Source organism: Harmonia axyridis, chromosome 1 (assembly GCF_914767665.1).
Source record: "Harmonia axyridis chromosome 1, icHarAxyr1.1, whole genome shotgun sequence".
In the NCBI taxonomy this organism is placed as follows: Eukaryota; Metazoa; Arthropoda; class Insecta; order Coleoptera; family Coccinellidae; genus Harmonia; species Harmonia axyridis.
This window is the reverse complement of record NC_059501.1, coordinates 37,272,976-37,298,123: the sequence shown is the minus strand read 5'-3', so window position 1 is coordinate 37,298,123 and position 25,148 is coordinate 37,272,976. Positions and strand designations below refer to the sequence as shown.

General features: G+C 31.5%; 1 protein-coding gene across 1 annotated transcript in view; it reads right to left on the bottom strand.

Annotated features, from left to right (window-relative positions):
* The window catches only part of LOC123676793, a 118,988-nt gene extending 94,686 nt beyond the window's left edge, over window positions 1-24,302 (bottom strand). Inside the window, exon 1 of the mRNA XM_045613015.1 lies at window positions 23,930-24,302. The gene's annotated coding sequence lies outside the window, so the exon portion shown is untranslated. The remainder of the gene's footprint in view (window positions 1-23,929) is intronic.
* Between the last annotated feature and the right edge of the window lie 846 nt (window positions 24,303-25,148).

Below are 25,148 nucleotides of genomic sequence, written 5' to 3'. Positions count from 1 at the left end.
CATCAAACCAGTTTGGCCATGAGTTAATTGCCTCATATTCTTTGTCTCAATTCTAAGCCCTCTCGAGATGAAAATTTTATCCATGAAAAATAATAAATATAAAGAAGATGTATGCATAACCGAAAGAACGGTTCTGTTTCATTGAAAAAAAAAACATTTTCTTCATCTTCTTTTTTCCAGATTTCGAACAATAATGACTTCCATGAAATTCTTCATTTGCTACAACTTGCAGTTCAATTTCAAATTTTTGAGTATTGTTAAGAAATCCTTAAAATGACCGTTACAATCGCTGATTCGCATTCAGAAAAAGATAAGAATTATTTACTTCATTCTTGAATTGGGGTTAGCTATACCTTTAGCTTCGGGTTTGTAATCACATTGTAATATTCAATATGTTTTTCCTGATATTCTTCTTGAATATTCTCTAGTTCTGGTCAACATGAAACTATGATTAAGGCTCAAAATTGTTATCTTCCATCATATAAATTCAATATATCATTTGATTGAAAATTACAAACAATCATATTAACGGAACCCCTAGTCTGATTTTGCTGATCAACGAACTTGTACGCAGTATTCGAGATCCCCATTGACCCCATTCAACAATTTTTTTTTTTTTCAAACGACTTTATTCTTCAATTAGATACAACAAGGCGACATTTAGCTTGAAGCTACTCTTACATGTAACCTCATCATACCATAACATGTACAACACATCCTTGACCTAGCCGGGATTCGAACCCAGTACCTTCGGCATCACAGCCGTCTCCCAAACCACTGTGCCACCGAAGGTAGATTTCTCTGTGAAATCTTTAAAATGAGCACCTCGGAATCATTTTTCATAATTTCTCTATATGAAACTAATCGACAAAACTCTAGCGCCATAGAAAGTTTTTTGTATAACTCAAGAAGCATTTCCATCATAGATTGTCATTTAACCAGTTTGGCCATGAATTTATTGCCTCATATTCTTTGTCTCAATTCTAAGGCCTTTCAAGATGAAAATTTCATCCATTAAAAATAATAAAAATAAAGAAATATATGCATAACCAAAGGTACGGTTCTGTTTCATAGAAAAAAAAAAACATATTTTCTTCTTGTTCCCTTTTTCAGATTTCGAACAACAATTACTTTCATGTAATTCTTCATTTGCTGCAACTTGCAGTTTGATTTCAAATTTTTGAGTAGGTATTGTTAAGAAATCCATAAAATGACCGTTACAATCCATGATTCGTATTCAGAAAAGATAAGATTTATTTACTTCATTTTTGAATTGGGGTTAGCTATACTTTTAGCTTGATCGGGTCTGTAGTCAGAGAAATATTCAATTAGTTTTTCTGATATTCTTCTTGAATTTTCTCTAGTTCTGGTCAACATGAAACTATGATTAAGGCTAAAAATTGTTATCTTCTATCATATACATTCAATATATCATTCAGATCGAAATTATAAAGAAAACAAAATTACGAATAATCATATTAACGGAACCCCTAGTCTGATTTTGCTGATTAACGAACTTATACATTCGGGTATTCGAGATCCCCATTGATCCTATTCAACAATTTCTCTGTGGAATCTTTGCTATGAGCACCTCGGAATCATTAGTCCATCATTTCTCTATATAAAATTAATCGACGAAACTCTAGTGCTATTAAAAAGTTTTTTGTGTAACTCAAGAAGTATTGCCATCATATATTGCCATCAAACCAGTAAAACATCAGACGCATGTCTACGCTACGAAATTTTATACGATTTACCGTGATATTCGATGAGAATTGAAAGAAAGGTAATAAAACTGTCACAGCAATGTTTGATAAATCATCTTTCATAATATCACACATCACAAAGACAAATTACTTAGCCTTTGGTAAGTAATACATTTCTCTGACGTTGATTTTTGCTACTAACTACCAAGACAAGTATACGTAGCCAAAATGACAAAAATATCCGAACTTCTTCCTCCATAATTTCGCACGAAGCTTGGAAAAGATATTCCATATATTGAAATTTTAACCCGATCGAATCTGTAATTATGAATATTGATTATTTATTTTCCAATGATCTTCCTAAATTTTATCCGGTTCTAACGTTCTACTAAAATTTTGCATGGAGCTTGAAATTGTTTTAAGCACGCAGAATCTCAACACGGTCGGTTTCGCGGTGGCAGAAATATTCGTTTTTTCTTTCATTCTTTCTGAATTTTATATGGATCTGGTGACGCGATCAACATGAAATTCAACAAGATGCAATAATTGTCATTATACAGGGTGATTCACCTCGATGTCCTATTATACGTTTATGGAAAAATAATCATAATTTTGTGCTGAAGATTTGCATATTGGGGTTTGAGACAATGATCTTTCTCCCTAAAATATTTTCAGATCTCTACAACCTCCAGTTATACCGGAAACATACTACTACTTCCTTATTTCAAATGGCATACCCAGTATATTATTGCATCATTAGATATCTTTTTTGTTGACAATTTCACCAATATACAATACCTTGGGTAAAAACTCAACTGTTCGAGAGTTAATGGGATACTTATAAAAAAAAATGGTAGCGACGGGGACTCACATTTTTTTAAATATTTCTGCAGTAAATTTTTTTTCGAAAAAACCTTTTTCATTTCAGATTCTGCAAATACGTAGTATTATAAGAGTTCGCAGTTTGGATAAAAAATGTATAGGGTGTTTATAAGAAGATCATGAACTTGGACAACTCAAATTTATCAAAACTCAAGATTTTCAAATTAGAACCTATATTTTTTATTATTTCAGTCGATTTTACGTATAAAAATAGTAGGGGTTACTTAAGCAAACCATATTCCTAAAATGAATACTTTAAAGTTATCGAGGAAGAACTTTAAATGAGGAAAAACCGCAATTCCTAACTGAGTGGAGTAGTCTATGACTTCCGAAAAACACTAAATAATCGAAAGAAAAAATAAAAAATATAGGTATTAATTTGAAAATCTTGAGTTTTGATGAATTTGAGTTATCCAAGTTCATGATCTTCTTATGACCACCCTTTATATTTTTCGTCCGAACTGCGAACAGGTTAATAATACTTACAGAATCGAAAATGATAAAGTTTTTTCTAAAAAAACTTTTTCTGTAGAAATATTTAAAAAAAATGCGTGTCCTCGTTGTCACCATTTTTATGGAAAAAATCCCATTAACTCATAAACCATCTAACGATGCAATAATATACCTACTGGATATGCCTTTTGAAATGAGGAAGTAGTTTCCGGTATAACCGGAAGTTATAAAGATCTAAAAACATTTTAGAGAGAAACATCATTGTCTCAAAACCCAATGTGCAAATTTTCAGCACAAAATTGTGATCAGTTTTCCATAAACTCCTAATAGGCAATCACGGTGAATCACTCTGTATATCCAAAATGAAATTTTTATCTTGATCGAAACTGCAGTTTTTAAATTGACAAAAAACAATTTTGTTCTTGATATTTAATATACCTACTATTGATGTTCGTCCCAAGTCTTCAAAATGTTCAATCATATTCATCACCAAAAACTTTTTTTTTTATTTTGCATTAAAATATAGTCTTAAATGATTATCACATTGAAGAATATTCAAGAGTAATATCATAACTGCATAGTCGTTTATATGACTTTCATTCGAAATCCTCACTTTCATTTCAACAATTTGCAATTTCTCAACACGCAAACTTTGTCCAAATGAGTAGAATTTTCTCCGAATATCCTAAATTTAAGAAACAACATTATTATAAATTGTTCCTCAAGCATTTGAACTGAGATTCCAGTACACGTTGAACAAATAAATAAGAACCACAATATTCATTGATTTTTTAAGCAGACATTCAATTTGATATTGAGGATTTTTGTAAAGAGCTTTCAAGTAACGTGTTGGGAAAAAGACCAGTGAATATTTTACTCGATTATCATCACATATATCTATCACATTTGGATTTATATGCCAATTTTTTTCTCAAAAGTTATCCTAACATCTATTATATAAGATTATATTTTCCTAATTTCGTTGCGAATAACTCTGAACATTTTTTTTTAATTTTCACGAATGTTATCGAAGGCAGCCGACAAAATAATTATAAGTAATTATTGAATTGATTGGCATAATAATGATTGATGTTGAGTGAAGGATTATGGTTCAATAATTCGAGTGAAGGATTATGGTTCAATAATTTGAGTGAAGTGAAATTTATTGGGTAACTTTTGCAATTTGTCAAATCATTTTCTTGGAATAGCTTTTCGTTTCGAACTTCATACCAGTACAAGGTACATAACATTATCCTATTGCATTTAGTTGTTTGATAGACATATGCTGAAGACAGTTGACTGACAAGGATAGGGTCGAATGCCAAAGGTTGTCATCACATTCCCTTGTCCATCGAAGATTTCATCAGATTTTCCACAAAACAGCATAATGTAATAATAAATTATGTTTACTACAAGTTCAATTACCTTGTATATTAGAGTTTATTTGAAAAATTCATTTATAACTAAAGATAACACAGGACACAGGGGAACAGCTGTTTTAGTGTCGAGGTTTTTTTAGCTGATTCTATATCAATTTGATGTCCTAAATAACGTATACAGTTTCAGAGAAATATTAGTTACATTATTTTAACTCAAATCCGTGAGTGTAGTAAAGAAAAGTAGATGCGACATTCTTGAATGTTTTTTAAACAGTCCATCTTCCTTGGTAGCGGTCCACCATAACTTTAATATCTTGGTGAAATCTTTCAACTTGTTCCTCTCTCATGTCTCCTAAATTTTTCTGGAAAACGGTCTCAGTGGCTGTGTAAATAGTGTATTTTAATACTCATATTGCACCCTAAGGATTTGAAACTATTAATCATTTCAAGATAGTTTTGAGCTTTACGTTTGTCTAGCAAATTTTATACAACTGCAACATATGATGGCCAAGCTTCTCGTTCAACTTGATTCATGGAATTTATGAAGACAGGATCTTTAATTAATTGTCTTATTAGTAGGCCGTCAAATATCCCTGCTTTGAGTTTTTCTGTGCTCAACTGATACATTTTTACCCCTATATATGTAAAAATGACCCATTCTCATCAAGATCCTTTACAAATTGCTTCATTAAGTCTTTATATGTAATGAAGGAAGTATGAATTTTTCTCTTACTTACCCGATTAAAAGGATCAGTTATCAGATTAAAAGGATCAGTTCAGGTACCTGTTAGGCAATGGTTCCACTATTTATTTATTCACCTTGAATTTACTCAATTACAGACTGACAAAAAAAAACATTGTACCATTTCATTTGTCATGAATGAATATACTGAATGAAACTCACATTGTTAGATAAGTTGATGTATCTAAAAGAGTAGAGCTTATGAAGAAAAACGGGTTGCATGTACAGATTTAGCGTCCCGAATAAAGGTAGTTGAAATCAACTATAAAAACCAAGGCACCAAAAAAAAATTTTTTTGGTTGCCCTGTGTAATTTTTTCAGTATATTATATGTTCAAAAATGTTCAGGAAGGTAAGGTGAGTAGTAATTCTCCAACATATCTGGTAAGCCATTATTCGTACTCTCATGCCATTCAAGCTGGCTGCATAAATACATAGTCCTAAGTGTATATTCCTTCTCTAGTCTTGCAATGTAAAATGTATTTTCCCATTGATCTTATAGCGAAAAGACTGGAGAAAAATCCTTATCAATGACTGCTGTCTCTTCGAATACACGCAAACAGAATATCCTCAAGTTAACGGTGCCTAAGTGATTTACACCAGTTGTTTACTACAATTATGCCTTCTCGAGGTACAGGTTTTATTTTAATCGATTCAATATTCGCCATATGCTACTCGGAGTTCTTCTACAGCTAGTTCTTTAGAACTTTTCATTCTTAGAAAAAAATTATGATTCGGTGCAATGGTTCGCGGCCGAATAATTCGCGTGAAGTGATGGAAGGGGAAACGAATTTTGAAGTAATTTTCAATTAAGGGGAGAGTGGTGATAAGGCATTTTTGTTTTTTGTTTGTATAATACGTTAGCACTGAGTATTTTCATTTTGTAGCCCATTTTAAGCTTAATATTCGAAATTGTTTTCAATTATTTTCATTTTGTTTTTAAGCAAACGTTCCCCGAACATTCACACACTGTGTCAACACAGGGTCTGTAGTTTTTGGAATTTCAGCCAGAAATTATCTCGAACCATGAAGTTACACTCCTTCATGAAGAATTCGGCCTCAAATTCAAGTAATCGGAATGACCTAAAAACATGAAATTTTCAGGGTGTATTCGGATTTAGAAGACAGGTATTCCAGGTATTTTGATTACTTGACCAGAACCAAAAAAAATTCAAGAAAAATGTTGAAAAACTTACCCAATGTTTCCATGACCATAAAACCGACAGAATTGAGATTTTAGATGTAGATATGAAACAATAATTTCAAGCTTCGTGCCTAATTCAAACTTATCAAGCATAGGAATTCAAAGAAGAATATTGAAAAAAGACAATAAATCATATCGGGTTGAGTTTCACCCTGTAGATATAAAATAACAATTTCAAACTCAATTCAAAATTTCATGTTATCAATCAACACACCAAAACTAGAGAAAATTCAAGCCAAATAGCAATTTCAAGCCTCATTTAATTTCTTATATGATGGCGTCACTAGAACCCGAGAAAATTTAAGAAAAATATCGAAAAACAATACTCAATAATACAGTGACAACAACTCGCATCTTGTTGATATACATGTTGTCTCTAAATTGGATGTATAAAGGAAAATGACAGATTCCTCGAATCATTTTAAGAAAAAAAAAGTTCTATAAACCTGAGCCTGCAAACGCTTTGTTTTCGAGACGAGATACAGGGTGTTGAATTTTGATTTTTTTCTTATTTTTGTCTCATAGCACATTCCGTTCACAAGATATTTAACTTGCATTTGATATAGATATTCCAATTCAAAGTAATCATCATGTGAAATGCTAATTTTTAATGCAAATCTATGAGGTGATATAAAAATTTCAAACAATTCTCTAGTAATACTCAGGAAAATCCAAATTATATAAAGTTCCAGTTAGTAAGCTGGGATGAATAAGTTAATTATAAGTTTTGGTACTTGTTTACCCAATTAGTAGCGAAGATTAATGAAGATTCGATAATTGGTATAATCACCACAAAAAAGTGGGTCTACCAGAAACGCCCTGTCTCTCGAAAACAAAGCGTTTCCTAGCCCATGTTTGTAGCGATTTTTTCCTCAAAATATTCCAAGGAATCTCTCATTTTCCTTTGTAGCTGCATTTAAAAACATCCTGTAAAGCATGTAGAAAATAAAAATTTCGAGCTGGTTACAAAATTTTATGTTGACCACGTCATCAGAATCATAGAAAATCCAAGCATATATCAGAAAATTTAGAGTTTATTTGTAAAAAAACAATTCGAATGCCAAATTTCAAGAGAATCAGCTGAATCCTCGTCTAGATAAATTAACCGACAACAATGACACATGACTTTCGGACAGATGAAAATTTAGAAAAATGCTCGATATTCTCATAACAACAGATCAGACATAGTTGAAATTTAGATTGTACATACACTGTGTCCGTTAAGTAAGGAATAAATTCATTCTTAGCTAAGAAGATTTCTAAGAAGATTTAGTTTTGGTAATTTTGCCACCTTTCCTGAATCCATTCTTGAAACGCCTGCGAACAACTTTAAGATAACGCATTCTACCGGTACCAGTGGTCTTCCTCCTTTTTAGCTAAACAGGCCATTTTAAAAAATAATCCTGAAACACGTCGATTTTTTATTTAAATTTACCGTATTTTAAAATAATAATCTAATATACAGGGTAAATTACTTTCGAGTAATGACGCCACCGTCATTTTTTTTAAATGGAACACCCTCATTTCGTCCCAATTTTCCGATTACTCTAGCTGAGCTGATTCCAAAAATGTATCACATGTTGATTCCAATTGGTACAGGGTGGACAAAAATACAATAGTTTTGTGTGTGCTCATATAAAGTAACGCGTAACATTCTTTATTAGTTAAATTAACAATATTATCAAAAATACGTATTGTCTAGCGACAATTGGTTTGAATGTAACACCCTGTAGTTTGTTACATTTTTAGATTAATAAAAATGAGCTGTTTCCAAACATGTTTTGTACTTGTGGTCTAGCAGACAGAATATGAAAGAAATTATTTCTTATCAATTTAAAAAAATATAGTCGTCTAGTTTTTGTGAAATGTCATTATTTGTTTAGTAATTTATTGGTGTTCAATGACAGTTTAGTAGTACAATATTTTTGGTAGTCGTGAATGTTTTAATTATTGCTTAGATTTAATTTATTATTTTTGTCCCCCTATGCCAATTGGAATCAACATGTGATACATTTTTGGAATCAGCTCAGCTAGAATAATAGGAAAATTGGGTGTTCGATTTAAAAAAAATGACGGTGACGTCATTACTCGAAAGTAATTCACCCTGTATATTAGATAAGTATTATTTTAAAATACGGTAAATTAAAATAGATCATTTCTTAAAATGGTATGTTTAGCTAAAAATGAATTTGTTCCATACTTTACGGACACAGTGTATATATATATATAAAATAGTCACTGTAAAGTTCATTCCAATTTTTAGGAGGATAGTATCATTCGTTAGATTTCCTCATCTAGAGAATATACAACAATACAACCTAATGAATCACATCTCACATTATATGGCCCCCACGGGCGCATTAATTAATGAGCACCAGCTCCTCCTCATGTGTTGAGTTCGTGAATGTATCATTTCCAAACAAACAATCACAAATTTAAATCCCACTGCTGAATGCTCATTAATTTTTTTTAATATATATTTCTTCCATAAGTGTTGCGATAAAAAAATAATAAAGCATGGTATAAAATTTGTAATGTGTTTCAGGTATAGTAAAAAATTGCAAGTAATCGAAGCTGAGAATATCAGAACGGTCACTATCTAATATAAATTTTCTGCATATTTCATGGTGACAAATGGTCTTCAAAGCGACTAAGGTTGGCCATTGATCATTCAGATCCCATAGTAAATTAATCTGAACTTTCATAGGATTATATAGGTACTGCATATTTGATTAGCATAAACTTAAGATTTTATTACTATTTTGCCCTGCTCCCATTCTTTAATTATGCACAAAGTCCTGTTAAACAGGAAACTATTCTTAAGAAAAATTCATTCTATTCCCAACAACAGCTTCCGCTGGATGGTCTTATGATACAAGAGAATTATCCCTCTATAACACCGATTGGCAGTTATGGAGTTATGAACTGCCTCTCAGCAATGATAATTTACGATCAACATTTCTGATTTGGTGTTACAGCTTGACATTGCAATGTACTACGTCATTAGCCTAGAAAATTTAAGATTGTACCTTTCAAGTAGGAAAGTCTAGTCTAGAATAAGTTGAAGATGTATAGTTAACTGTCAGGATGAACTGGGTTTATTTTTATGAATCTCAAAATGGAATAATGAGATATTTATAGAAAACCTTTATTCATGAAGGAACCTGGTCAATACAGTTGTGAAGTGTTGTTCAAAAATTTTCCTTCACGTCTTTGGTGGGATTTACTTCGGATGGGTATTCAGTCATGTCAATAATCTTAAAGATTGCTAAATACTTAAAAAGCAAATTCAGTTGTATAATATCTTTCAGAACTATTAATAATTCATTTATTTATAACTTTATCTAGAATAATAAAGATAAAACTAATAAAGAAAATAAATATACAAGTTGTTCACATTGGACAAACAAGAAGAATTGAATGAAAATTAATATTACATATATACAATATTGAAGAATATGCGATATAATACGTTTATAATATAGATATAAGCATGTGTAAAGGATAACGAGGGGATTATCCAAAGAAACAAAGAAAAGAATAACAGACATCCCTAAAAATGCTAACCATAGACAAGTGTACATTATGGAAACTATAAGATTTATTGCTCCTTTCTGTTTTTTTTTTCTTTTTTGTTTTCAGATTTAATCGTAATAATATGCTTCTGGTGAAGAGGATGAAAGGTTTTTATTTGGATGAAGAAGAAGAAGCCCTTCAATATAAATATGTCAACCTATTTTGTAAACAAATACATAAATACCAATCACTACACCTATACGGGGAGACAGAACTGTTGAGAAGATAACGTTTACCACTACCCTGAATGCCCTACAAGCCGCCCAAATAATTATTGTGTGGATTATTTTCAGGGATACTAAATATGATTCCATCCATAAGAGGCAGGAAATCGATTTTCATATAACAAGTTTGAATTTACTTAGTTGTAGGTTGTTTGTGTTCAACTCATATAACTTAAATTTGTTTTTTTTTTGAGAATTTTATCAGATATATCGTCATACTTTTTTGAACAATTGTATATTCGTCACTTCTTGTCATGATTTCTCGTAAATTAATAGATACCTATATATTGAAAAGAAAATAATGAAAAAAGCTTAAATAAGAGCTGAATGTAAAATTCATCATCTAAATAAAAATCAATCAGAAAATTGTCAAGAAAAGAGTGTGTTAAGATCAGTCTGGGATGGAAAACACTCGTATGCATGATTTTTATCGGAATATCTTATGTTTTGCATATGTTTCGCAGAAATTATTAGACTCAGTATAAATTAGGGAAGATAAGATAGGGAAAATTGGAAAATTCAGGGGGAGGCCTATGTCCAGGAGTGGATGCCGACAGGCTGTTGAAGAAGAAGAAGAAGGAGTATAAATTAGAGAAGATTGAAGGAACAAATAATTTTAGTCAGATGAATCCATTACGAGTAGAAATTTAGATTATCATTCCGCCAATTCGATTTCTTGCGTCGGTAGACTGTTCTAATCCTTACGAGCCGCCACTGTTTTTGTATCATCTTCTCGGGGCTGCAATGGATATGGATACACTTGGTGTGTATCCGATGGAAAGCCTTACTTTTATCTATCGAGGAAATAAATTCAAATCCAACATTCATTACTAATGTAGTCGAATGCAGAAAGGAAAAAATTATAAATCAACAATAGCAAGATTTTTGTCAATTAAAATACGACTCACTTAAATTTACCGTATTCACGTTTGAGGTAAGGCAGTTACCTACTTTCAACATAGCCATGCAAAAACACCAGAAAACGTTTAATTTTATTTAATATCAGACTTGCTCGAGTAAAATTACTACTCAATACTCGTAATTTCCAGTAAATTCTTAGATAGTTTTCCTGATAATTTTTGTGAATGGCGTATTTCAATCATTCAAATATTCAATATAATTGATGCTGAAATTTCATAATTCGTAACGATAATTGATTCAAGATGAATGATGATTAGGCGTGAAAGTGAGAGTTCATTAAAAATAATGTTCCGGAGATCGATAAAGAATTTAAGCCAATTTCTTTAGAAATCAGGAGTTCAACAAGTTCACATTTCCTTTCGTGGAGGTCAAGACAGATGACCAATAAGAAAGTGATTAGAATATGTTGTTGCACATCACGGAATCGCCTTCTTCGGTAAACAGCAACATATTCCTTTATTTATCAATTATTTTTCTCCTCAACTTTCTCATTAATCGTTTTGTGTGAAAAAATTCGTCAGATTATACTTTAGAACTGAAAAATAAATCGGAACGATATCACTACCCTGCATGAATTTCTGAAAATCCACAAAAATAAAATGAAAATATCAAGTAAGATGATCTGACAGAAAAAATTGTTTGAAACTTTTGATCTCTTTTGTTTTTGGCGGGGAAAAATTTATTTCGAATATGATTAAGATTATGGTCCGTTTTGGAATGTGTCGAATCCAATAATCAAATTGTAGAAATCCGAAAAGTAAACCACTAAAGGTTCTTCACCCAACCAACGAGTTTTTCACACCAGAATGCATACAAATCAGAAATTTCTTTGCATATTCTTAGATGAAATTACAATTTGTGTCACACGACGATCAAGTCATCATTTCCTCAAATACCAAGTGTAGGTATAGGTATAATATATGGAAAATTGTGATTTTCGATATAACTGCTTGTTTTGGGTTCCTGTATCATAAATTACGCCTAGTAACACTCGGTTTTTATTTTACAGAGTTTATTTTTACTAGAAAATCATATTTATTGTGGTATTGAACATCAATGCAGTATCAATTATTCAAGTAAAAAAAAGAACACTTGAATAGCTAGAAAGAGTGGAGGAATTGAGGAATGCAATCATATCTTTATACAAGAAAATAAATATTGAAAGTATGTTTCACCAAGGGATATGCGAGGAATCAATTTCGAGCAATCATATCTTCTTATATCAATAACCACAAAACTTTTTGGAAGATTTTGTACTTGCTACCTGCTGGTAAGACATATTGTATTTATAAGAAAATATATCATCGATATATCTCGTGGAAGGTTCGCACTTCTAGCGATAAAAGGCAAGCGATGAATTAGATGGGAATATTATTCTCGCTACATTGACTACTAACGAAGAAGGATGAAAAAAATACAGGGTATATCCCTACAATTTTGCCGATGTATTGTTCAGCTCGGTTTTAGAAAAAAGAAAAAAAATTTACCACATGAATTGAATTCAATTTCATACAATGAATCCCCAAAAATTTCCGAAAAAACTAGAATCAGGAACTTTTGAAAAGTGTTCCTTGTCTAAATTCTTTTCTAGCCGCCATCATGTTAACCCTTTAATAATATCGTGTAAATATTGTGTATGCTACAGACAAGCTTCAGTTTTCCAAATAGCGTGCATGAGATATGCTACACTGTCGCGCCACTGTATATAATTTTTATCGTTATCGTCATAATAAAAGACATTACCCAAGAGTTCACCCTAGAGACAATGGGCCACACCACAACCCAATGGAAGCCGAAAACACAAGAACTCCGAATGAAAGAGTTCATAGCCAGGCAGAAAAAAACGACAGGAGGAAATCACTGAAATAACATTGATGAGAAATATCTACTGATGAATTGAAGACAACATTAAAAAACTAGAAAAGATAGTAAGCTCTAATACAATAATCCCCGTAGAATTCACACTGTGAAACTCAGAAAGCGATGAATGATCTGATAAAGAGAAATAGAAAAATTTACAGAACAGGTGTAACACTTACAGAATGGAGAAAACATATAAAATAAGCACTGGCAAAAACAAAGTCAGCAATGAGCAGACATTGCCCACTTATAGGAAGGAAGATGCAAATGAACCAAAATACGAAACTGAGAATGATCAAGTCCATTGCAAGACCTCAACTAACATACGGATCGGTAGCAAGGGGTTATGCAGCCAAGCCAGAAGCCAGTTCAAAAAGATACAAGCAACAGAAGCTAAACTGTTAAGAACAGCATTGGATATGCTGTCAACAGTCAACATTCAAACAACTACGAAAAAATTGATTTTATTGAAATTCACCATGAGATTCTCATGAATATTTCCCTCCTGTCAAAAATTCTATGTATCTGGAGAACAATTATCGAAAATTACAGCGATAATTGCATTGTAGGAAGCGAAACTGCACTGCGATAATTGTTCTGTTCATAGATGCTTAGTTTCTATGCATCTAACACAGTTCGAATCTATGGCAATTCCATTCTAAATCAGTTTGACAGGTAATGTAACAGTTTATTCGGGAAATATTCCCCCGAATTACACTCGTGCATCAAAATTACCGGATAATTTCGCATTCCAGCGTGTTTTCTTTGAAAAACTGCATTCGGTCATTTTCATTTTTGGAGAAAGAGCCCTCCACCTTCGGTGTCGGGCTCTTTCTCCAAAAATGAAAATGAACTCATGCAGTTTTTATGACAACACGCTGTCATGCAAAATTATCGGTAATTTTGATGCACTTGTGCAATTACCTACGATTATATTCGTCTGTTTAAGTTTAAATAGATGAAGTACCGAAATTAATATTACGAATTGATGATTTTCATTTTAATTCCCTCGTAATTCTATCGTTATCTATTCCGACTAGAAACTTGAACAAAAAGAATCGTTTTACTCTGATTGATAATTTACACTTTATTTCGTTTGCATAAAGTCAATGAAGCATAAAACCAAAACTTGGTAACAATTGGATTTCATATTCATGAACGCCAATTAAATTATATCAATTTCTATCACTTTGCATACCGTTCTATAAATTAATGCCACATTCAGATCGAAGAATTCGAAGTGAAACTTATTGTACAACAATAGGAAAGAAAGCAACATTCTAAAAATTATAGAAAATCGCAGACACCGTGATGGAATGATAGAACATTCTGTTCGGTAAAGAATCTCAAAAAGTAAAATTGCATATTTAATGATTTAACTTAATAAAATCTAAAAAAAAAGAAAATTTAGTAATTAACGAATACAGGCTTAAGCAATACTAATGAAAATCCAAGATATAAAACAAAGAATCTACCAAAAAAATCATCTGCTAATGTGTGTGGCACTATACTCCTGCGTCCATCTACCAAAGTTGAACTTCTTCTCCCCCTCGGCGTTTTTGAGATCCCATCACTTTTCAGGAAGAAGTAGAATCTCAAAGTTCCTCTGATTTACTGTCCTTTTCTACTACATGCAAAAATTCAAATACATTTTTTCTTCTTCATTTTTAAATTTATAAAAGCCGAATTTTCATCCTTTGACAAGACTTTGTATAATGTTTTTTTGTGAAAATTCGTTAAAAAAAATGTTTGGTCGGAAAATTATATCATGCATATTCATAACTTTTTCCATTCCAAAAAATATTAATAAATTATTTATTTATAATACAAGTGCATAAGGCATTGATATTCCTCCAAGTTTTCAAAATTCTAAAACAAGGGGAGTTTTTAAATAAACGAATGATAGAATGAGAATTCTGTACGAGTATTATAAATTATTTTCTCTTCCATTCTCTCTATTCTCTCTAATTTTTATTTTATTTATATTATATAATATTTCCATAAATATCGTGCAATAATTTCTGCATTGAAAAATGTAAGTTGGGAGAACAGTTATCTATATCTCAAATTTCACATATAATAGATAAATCCGTGGCAAGAAAGTTCCGAGTACAAACATATAATAATAAAATATAACCTACTCGCACGATTTTTTTGTATATGTTTGGCAGAATGAACGGAATTAGAGAAAATGAGTACCGAGTGTCCCAAGTTATCGTATACAGGCAATATCTAGCTCATTTGACAAGATAATAATAAAATAAAAAAATTGCTTTGAATAATCAAAATACCTTTCCAATACTGTATAAGAAAGCTGACAAATACAGGTGGTGCTATTTAAAAATGAAAAGTGAGGGGTAGCTACCACGGGGCTGTCAAATGTACTAACCCTTTTTTATACATCATTGGAAAGGTATTTTGATGTTATTCAAAGCAATTTTTATTATCTTTTCAAATAAGCTAGATATTGCCTGTATATGATAACTTGGGACACCCGATATAAGATCACAAAGATATAGGAATTAAATCAAGGTTTCATATCTTTATAAAATTCTTAAAACCAACAGACGGACATTGTATAAAATACATCACACCACAGAACGTTTTTCTTTCAATGACAAAAAATTCCTTTCACTGTCATACCAAATTTGGATATATTTACTGGCAGACCAAAAAATTAACGTGCAAACACAGAAATCACGTCAGCGCATTAACACCAGATTTATTCACAAAGAGATGTGTTAAGGAAGATGTAATCTGTCCGGATAAAGCCACTAACGACTTCTAACAATGGTTACATAAAACGGTGCTAAAAAGCGTAAACGCCTTCGTGAGTCGTCCATATAGGATTCAGTCATAGTTGGCAGTCCATAGAATTGTCAACGATAGAACAAACAACACTGCGCTATCGTCAGTTAAGCAAACACTATAAAACGCAACAGATTTTTGTTTTTATTACAATGAATGTAACGGAAAGCCATTCAAATACTATATTCTAAATCTTTGAGAAACATTCCACTGTTCCATCCAGAATAGTCTTTATTATCACAGTTACAAAGTATCCAAAGGGAGTTCAGATGCCGATGTATAGAAGTTCAAGCTAATATAATCACTAACGCACGATCGGCAGATAATAATAATTCCTGAAAAAATAATTATTGAAAATCATTAGGTTTTATTTACAGATCTACCAATTTAGACATCAGAAGCCATACAAAAAACTCATACAGGGTGATTCACCAGGATGGTCTATTAGACAACTTCCGGTTATACCGGAAACATACTATTTATTCTTTATTTTAAACGGCACACCCAGTATATTATTATTATTATTGCATCATAGATAGCTTTTTTGAAGAAAATTTCGGCAAAATGCCGTACCTTGGGTAAAAACTCAACGGTTCTTGAGTTAATGGGATTCTTATAAAAAAAAATGATAAGGACTCACATTTTTTCGAATATTTCGGCAGAAAAAGCTTTGTTCGATTTTTTTTTCTTTTTCGAACCTCCAAATATGTAGGACATGTTATTATAACTGTTTGCGGTTTGGACCAAAAATATGCAGGATGTACATGAGAAGATCATGAACTTGGACAACTCAAATTCGTCAAAACTCAAGATTTTCGAATTAGAACCTATATTTTTATTTTTTCATTCGATTCTACGTACAAAAATAGTGGGGGTTACTCAAGCAAACTCTATACCTAAAATGAATACTTTAAGAGTTATCTAGGAAGAAACTTGAATGAGGAAAGACCGCAATTCTGCACTGTGTGGAAAAGTCTATGAGTTTGGATAACTAAATTTTACATTTCATCTTATACTACCCAAAATGCTTTCAGTGAGCATCGGAATTTGGTACACCCTATACTTTAAAAATGAAATCCCCATACATCTGCTTGTGTCTTTTGGAAACAATAATACAGAGAAATTGGCTTACGAAAACTAACTAACTGTTGAAAACATAGGCTTAACCACAATTTTTTTATAAATGGTTCTAGAATTCAGTCAGTAATTTCTCAAAAATTGAATAGAACTACTTTTCAAAATGGGTAGGGAAAAACAAATTTACCTACGATAAGATAATATCTACTGTCCTCTAAATTTTATAATGGTCAAATAAATTCATTTAATATGAGTAAAAAAAACAAATCCGAAGGTAATTGAAAGAAGGTTTTTCAGTAAATATTTTTTCTGGTCATTGGAACTCTTTTAATTACTTCACTGGAGAAATCCGTCAATTTAAATTCAATAATTACTGTATAATGCCTTCAAATACTTCGATTACACAACTTTCAAATATAAGTTTGATAATTGAGCCGTTGCGTAATTCAGAACCCATAACACCATGAATTGATTCAGAGAAAAATTTGAGTGAAAAATCACCGCACTTAAAAACCTTAGCAATTTTATTTCGTTAAAGAATTGATTATCAATTTTCCCACGAAATCGGTTTTAGCAGGCCTGTTCAAAATCGAATCAACGAAATACAAATCTGATTCCTCCTCTGCAAGAAATTCGAAGGAAACGATTTTTTATGATCTTCATTAGAGAGAAACGAGACACTTAAGATACTAGGTAATAGGTATCTGATTATACGCCCCTCACGTGACCGCTATCGACAGTTTATAGTATTGAAGAAATATAATTCGTGAATTCGAATTAAAAATTAAATATGTTGGCAATAAGTTTCAGTTTTATAAAACAACTAGATTTCTCTTTGCCAGAAAAATTTGATTCTATTTGGTACGCCGTGGACAAAAAATAATGAACATAAATTCGTTAGAAGTAGATATACCGTGTGTCCCAAGTTATCGTATACAGGCAATGTCTATCTTATTTTACAAGATAATAATGAAATTTTAAAAATGGTCTGAATAACATCAAAGTACCGAGTTTTTTACCAAAATTTGACCCCCCCCTTTAACTTTGTTACTGAAAGAGGTACAAAAAAATGTTTTCTACAAAAGTTTCACGAAATCGACTAGTGTTTTGTAAAATGATTTCAAGAAATGAAATATATGCAGAGTGGGCAACATATTGATTGCAACTTCATTTTTCAAAATGGAACACCCTGTATATTTTTCTATATTTGACTAGCTCTTTTTCTCCTGATTTCGAATATATATTTTTGGCATATCTCTCTTATTCTGAGTACCACAGAGTTTCAAATTTTAAGAACCATCTTGTAATCTATGTAATCAGTTTTCCAGTTTTTTTGAGTTATCTCGTTGGCAACGATAAAAAAAATATTCATCGAATATGCACTACACAGAAGCGGAAAAATTTGAAATATTTTCACTTTATGTGAAGAACAATAAAAATAAGAAAGCTACAAGGAGAGAATATTAATTATGGGAATTATTTTATCACTAACAACAGAAACATTAACATTTTGTGAAGTATGAATTGCAACCAAAATAGCAACTACGCAAAAACGAAGTAACACTTAAAATAAGTTTTTTGTTATGAAAAACATCGGTTTTTTAAAACGAAAAATTCAACTACTTCTCATATGTGAAGTTCGTACAGACATAGGTGGAAGCATTTCATTTTATTAAGAATAATTAAATAACTTAAAAGAAGTCACAAAATATTGATGTTTTTGTTGTTATCACTAAAAAAATATCAAGTATGTGCTATCGTTTTATTCCAAATAGAATGACACGCAACTTTCACTGACAATATCCATTTGAGAATAAAAAAAGAGAGGTATCTACCACAAGGATGTCAAATGAAAGAACCTTTTCTATACATCATTGGGAAGGTACTTTGATGTTATTCAAAGCAATTTTTTTATATTTTTATTATCTTGTCGAATAAGCGAGATATTACCTGTATACAATAACTTGGGACACCAGGTATGTCCATGAAATTATGTTTCGTATAATAAGCAAACACTACAATTTTATTCATTAAGTAGGTACTGATTTTGTACCGTAAATTTAAACTATAAACCTGCCCACATAAATTTGAATAAAAGAATGTAGTTTTTTCTATAGATAGATATAGCAGTCGGCTTATGAACGGATTCTATTCACAACTGTATGAATGTTGTGGATTTGAATTTTTGATTTCAAAGGTTTTATTTATTAATTATTTATTGAAAAGAATGTGCCAAGGTCGTTTTCATATGAAGGACATGATCTACTACAGGGTTCAATAAAATAAAATTATGCAGAGCTGAAATGCTAAAAGATGAACATCATTCATCATTTGAATTTTTGAGAGCTGGTTCTGGATCAACACTTTCTGTTCTGAAATCTGAGCATCTCAGAATAAATTAAAGCTAGCTTAAACATTTTCGCAACTAAAAACGCCGTTAAATGTTTCATTTTTCATCATTAATATCAAAACAAGTCTGCTCAATTCCTAAGATATTAATTATTTTCTCTTATTATTGGTTGCAAGATTTCTTTTCTATAAAATATAATAATAAGTAAGTATGGCATATAATAACAGGCCAATTGAAAAGTCCCCGATCTACTATGATAAAACACATTTTTTTGGGAAAATTCAATTATATTATTCAATATAGTTGCCTTCGAGGGCGATACAGCGATTATAGTGATCTTCTAACTTTTGGATACCATTTTTGTAGTACGATTTGTCTTTCGTTTCAAAATAGACCTCAGTTTAGGCGACTACTTCTTCATTGGAGCTAAATTTCTTTCCAGCGAGCATTCTTTTGAATTCTGAAAACAGGAAAAAGTCGCTGGAGGTCAGATCTGGCTAATACAGTGGATGCAGAAGCAATTCGATTCAAGCAATTTTGCCATTGTTTTCACTGTTTTGTGACACGGCGCATTGTCTTGATGAAACAGCACCTTTTTTCTTCAAAAGGGGCCGTTTTTTAACGGTTTCATCCTTTAAACGAACCAATGACGCTAAATAATAACAAATATTCGTGAATGATATGATGTACACGATCAGATGATTTCTTCACAATGTCTGCTATTTCGATCAACTTCACTTTACGGTCATTCAAAATTATTTTGTGAACTTATTTGATCTTTTCGTCGGTGACAACCTCTTTTGGGCGTCCAGTGAGTTCGCCGTCTTCGGTGCTTATTTCACCACGTTTAAACTAAGCATACCAATCAATTATGGTTGATTTTCCTGGTGCAGACCTCGGAAACTCTTCATCAAACAGATTTTGCTTCAACTGTATTTTTTCCCTTCAAATAGCAATATTTTATCAGCATACGAAATTCTTTGTTTTTTTCATCTTTTTTCAAATAACAAAAGTATCTACACTCACAACGCAATATCTCACAAAATAATGGTCGGACTACTGTCAAATTTTGACACGTATCGTTTGAAGGTTGGTTCTAACCATAGACCTATAATAATTAATATTAAATATAAATATAAATAATATTATAGGTCTATGGTTCTAACTAAAAATCATATGTATTTAATACTAGCACCGCCATCTGTGCATCAGACAGGGGACTTTTCAATTGGCCTAATAGTTGGAGAATAGAAGGAAGAGAAATTTTCAATCATAGACTAGGGGTCCTTGAGCATACATTAAAATAATTTAATTGATACCTACCTATATTCCATAGTTTAACATGTTTTCTTGTCGAGATTTTATTTCTATATAATTATTTTTGTATGCATCATGAATCATGAATTACAATATGATTTTTCCGAGAAAATCCTTTTCCAAAGACCCAATTATGTTATATTGTTATTTATTTGTCTGAATTATCTACTAGTCTACTGAAGATCTTGATTGAGATTGAAAATTGAGGCCATAAAAAGGCATAAGACTCCATCATTCAATTCTCATAACTACCTTATATTTTAATTTCCTAATTTTTTTTCAATAATCGACTTGTATTTAGTTCCATTTTATTTCATTATTAATAACTAACGGATTGAGAGCAATGAAAAATCATTGGAGCATCTCAGAATAAATTAAACCGACACGAATAATTATTAAGCAGCAGGTAACTGTGTATATTAGTTGAACGATTCAGTTTTAAATTAGGAATTTTACTATTTCAGTTCTAATGGCGTATTTAATAGTTATTTTCCTAACAAGTGTGGAAAGTGATACTTTTCCGCAAAAGACTGCAGTCATCGGAGTTCGATGAAGCTGTCGAGTGCGGAAAAGATACTTTCCACATGAGTTAGGAACAATATTTTTCCTACTAGCAAAAATTAAACACATGAATGAATGAGACATGCCAAAATTTTATGATTGATGCGACTTTTTAATATTTGCGTGCGGAAAAAACCCTTGTTATTCACTTTCCGCTTTACGAAATCTGTTGATCGCATCAACAAAACCAGAGAAAATTTAAGAAGAATATAGAAAAAGAAATTGAAATCTTTAATTTGGGATATAACATAACAATTTAAAACTTTATGCAGATTTTCAAAATGATCACACCTTCCGAACAATAGAAATTCTAATAAGAATATTCTGATAGGAATTACCCAATATTTCTGAGGAATCTGATCAGATCGCTTTGAGTTTTTATCTTCTATAGTATGCTTCAATAAAAAAAATAAAATAACAAATTAATGTTCAATGCAAAATTTCTTGCTAATCACCGCACGAGAACTATAAAAAATACTAACAAAATAGTGATAAAATACATTGAATATTTCCGTTAGTATAGATCGAACTAGGTTGAAATTTAGTATGTATATCTATGTAAAATAACCACTCAAATGTTCATGCCAAATTTCAGGTGGATCGTATCATCGGCACAACTCATATATCGGGTGTCCCAAGGTGAGTGGCCTATTAGATTATTATGGAAACTATTGATGGTGAAGATTTCAAATTTTGTGGATAGATATTTGGCCATGTAAGGTACATTTTTGAAATAATTTCACATTTCCAGTGTTGCCGGATGTACGACAATTTGGCAACAACTTTGTTATTTTAAATGGGACATCCGGTATTTCTATTTTTTTATGATACTCCATAAAATATTAAATCTATTCACTCTTACTTTTCCATCCCTATCTTTAACGGTTTTTGAGTTATTAATTATCTTTCGAAATTTTAGATCAAATTGGCGTATTACAAAAATGACTCTAGTTCGCTCAATATTTGAGATTTAAGTCAGAAATTTTGCAAGTCGCTAGATATTGATCTGATCTGTGTTACTGCTTTCGAATTATGGTTGTCAATAATACAGGACGGACCAAAAAAAGTCATCATTTGCCAAGTTACAAAATTGTAAAAAAGTCTATTTTTTCAAATTAGACACCTAGTATATTTTTCAATTTTTGGAATCAGTAGAACACACTCTACAATTTTTCTATTCACGTCCCTATACCTATCTCAACTGGATTATATGCGTTTATTAGATTTCACATTGATTCAATAAGCGTTAATTTCTTTTGTATTGTTATTTTCTCTATGTCGTTCATAGATGGATATATCAATGAATCAGTTAAATCCATAAGTGTCAAAATAAACAATTATTGACTAACAGGTGTATTGTTCCGAGGTTTTTCTATAAATAATGGCTCAAGAAAGATATACACATATAACGCATATAACTCGGACTCCAGTTGAGATAGGTATAGGGACGTGAATAGAAAAATTGTAGAGTGTGTTGTACTGATTCCGAAAATTGAAAAATATACTAGGTGTCTAATTTGAAAAAATAGACTTTTTTACAATTTTGTAACTTGGCAAATGATGATTTTTTTTGGTCCGTCCTGTATTATTGACAACCATAATTCGAAAGCAGTAACACAGATCAGATCAATATCTAGCGACTTGCAAAATTTCTGACTTAAATCTCAAATATTGAGCGAACTAGAGTCATTTTTGTAATACGCCAATTTGATCTAAAATTTCGAAAAATAATTAATAACTCAAAAATCGTTAAAGATAGGGATGGAAAAGTAAGAGTGAATAGATTTAATATTTTATGGAGTATCATAAAAAAATAAAAATACCGGATGTCCCATTTAAAATAACAAAGTTGTTGCCAAATTGTCGTACATCCGGCAACACTGGAAATGTGAAATTATTTCAAAAATGTACCTTACATGGCCAAATATCTATCCACAAAATTTGAAATCTTCACCATCAATAGTTTCCATAATAATCTAATAGGCCACTCACCTTGGGACACCCGATATAGTTAAATGCACCGCGACAACAAAAACGTCATAATAATTCACATCTCATATATACCTGCAGTTCTGTGGTATCTATTGGCACATAAATGTACTCAAAAACTTCATACCTACGCCAATTTTTAGATAATAAGCAGCACAAAAAAATTAAATAAATTTCCCATTATATATGCCAAAAATTCGTTAGTTTGTCACCTAATAGGTATCATCATATGAGTACTAAACTAATGTAATTACTTAATGTATTCTCAAGTTCCTTCGTTCTTCGTAGGTTTTCTTTTCAATACTTCAATGACTGTAAGATCTTATAACGAATTGCAATTATTTTGAATTATCTGGTAGTATAGTAATTCAAAAAAGTATTAAGAAAATTCAATGTTGCTAATTTTGTGGACGAAAGGTTGTAGGTACTTTCGTAATATGAAATGTAAACAACAGCTTTTTTTAAACTGGTAGAAAAGTTCAATGAATGTTCACTCGATTCTTTTAACTATCACCATTATAGTGTTTTTTTTTTTTCAATTTTTGAGTTGTTTTATAACATCTGAAGAAAGTATATTCAATGTAACGAAACGTGCCATTTATCCATTTATATATAAATGATAAATGGAACGTTTCGTTACATTGATTTCTTTTTCATTATAATGAAAAAGAAATCAATACAATCAACTTGTTTAATAATATTTCATTTAATCAATGAAAATATTAATTTCTGGAATATAGAGATTACGCGAATTCAGAATGAAATATTTCCCTTAGGTTTTTTTTCGAAATTAAAATTTTTTAAATTTGATCATAGTGAACATAATACTTATTTCATTATAAATCCTATTTTTCATTTCTATTACATATTCATGTTAATACCTTATTTTTTCCAGTTCTTCTAGATTTTCCACTGCCAGTTAGTTAAGTCACTCAAAGTCGCAACCATCGATAAAAATCCCAAGAAAAAAAAACACTTGACACTCTAAAATATCCGGTAGAATTTCAACATCAACGAACCGAATTGCGTTCGAAAAAAGCGCTAAAAATATGCGCGTAGGTACGTGAGATATGATTCGCCGAACGCGCGAAAAACAAGTGAAGGTCGTGAGGAGCGCGAAGAACAACCTTCCTCGATATCCGTGCCTCCTCGAGGTTTTTAATAATTCAAGAAACCGACGACCGCCTGCCGCACTTCTCGGACTTTCATAAGTAACTTCTTGGACCGCGGTCTCCTTTAGAGTGTGCGGATTATACAAATGTCGACTTTATCAGGCATCAGGTGAGCCATCAAGAAGAAGGCAACTTCTAGTTTTTCACTGTACCATGGATTCGGATATCAATTCTTCGAAAAAAAATCTTTGCTTCAGACTATTTCGCGACTTTACCTTAGAGAAGGCATATCGTTGATATTTATTGACATAATAGATATCCCTAGGTATACAGGGTGTTTCAGAAGTGATTCCACATGAAACAATTTTTTCACAAAAGTTATACATATAATAATACTTATTCGCATATGATTCGTATTCCGAAATACGAAGTGTTAAAGTTTTTGTTAAGAACTGTAGAATTATTAATTGCTTTCAAGTTTTTGGAAAATAAAAATGGTATTTCAAACTGAAAATAATTTTCGGATTGCTCGTTCAATTTATGACAAAAAATCTATTACCTATTCGAATATTTCGAATAATTTCTGATTCGAGAAATCTGTCGATTTCGTTTGTACCTCCAATTTAGGAACACCATGTATAGTCAATTCAAAACTGATGTCTTCACAAATAAATTGCAATTCGAATGAAACACATTGAATTGTAAAACACAACACAGACAATTTTTCATGCGAATAACTCAGTTCGGTTCTTTAATAAAGGCAGTACCTATTAAAATTTTGTGAAGAAATTGATACAAAAAACCAAAAACAACGGGTAAGTGTATACCGATGACGAATGCGAAAATCACAGATGGCAAAACAAGGGGATCGCCGACAAAACAGGTGGATAAAGGAAAATAATAAACCTCGGACATAGACGTGCTCGTGGTGCAATAAAAGTAATCATCTTGAAAGCGATAATAAACTCATAAACCGTAAGAGGGTCCA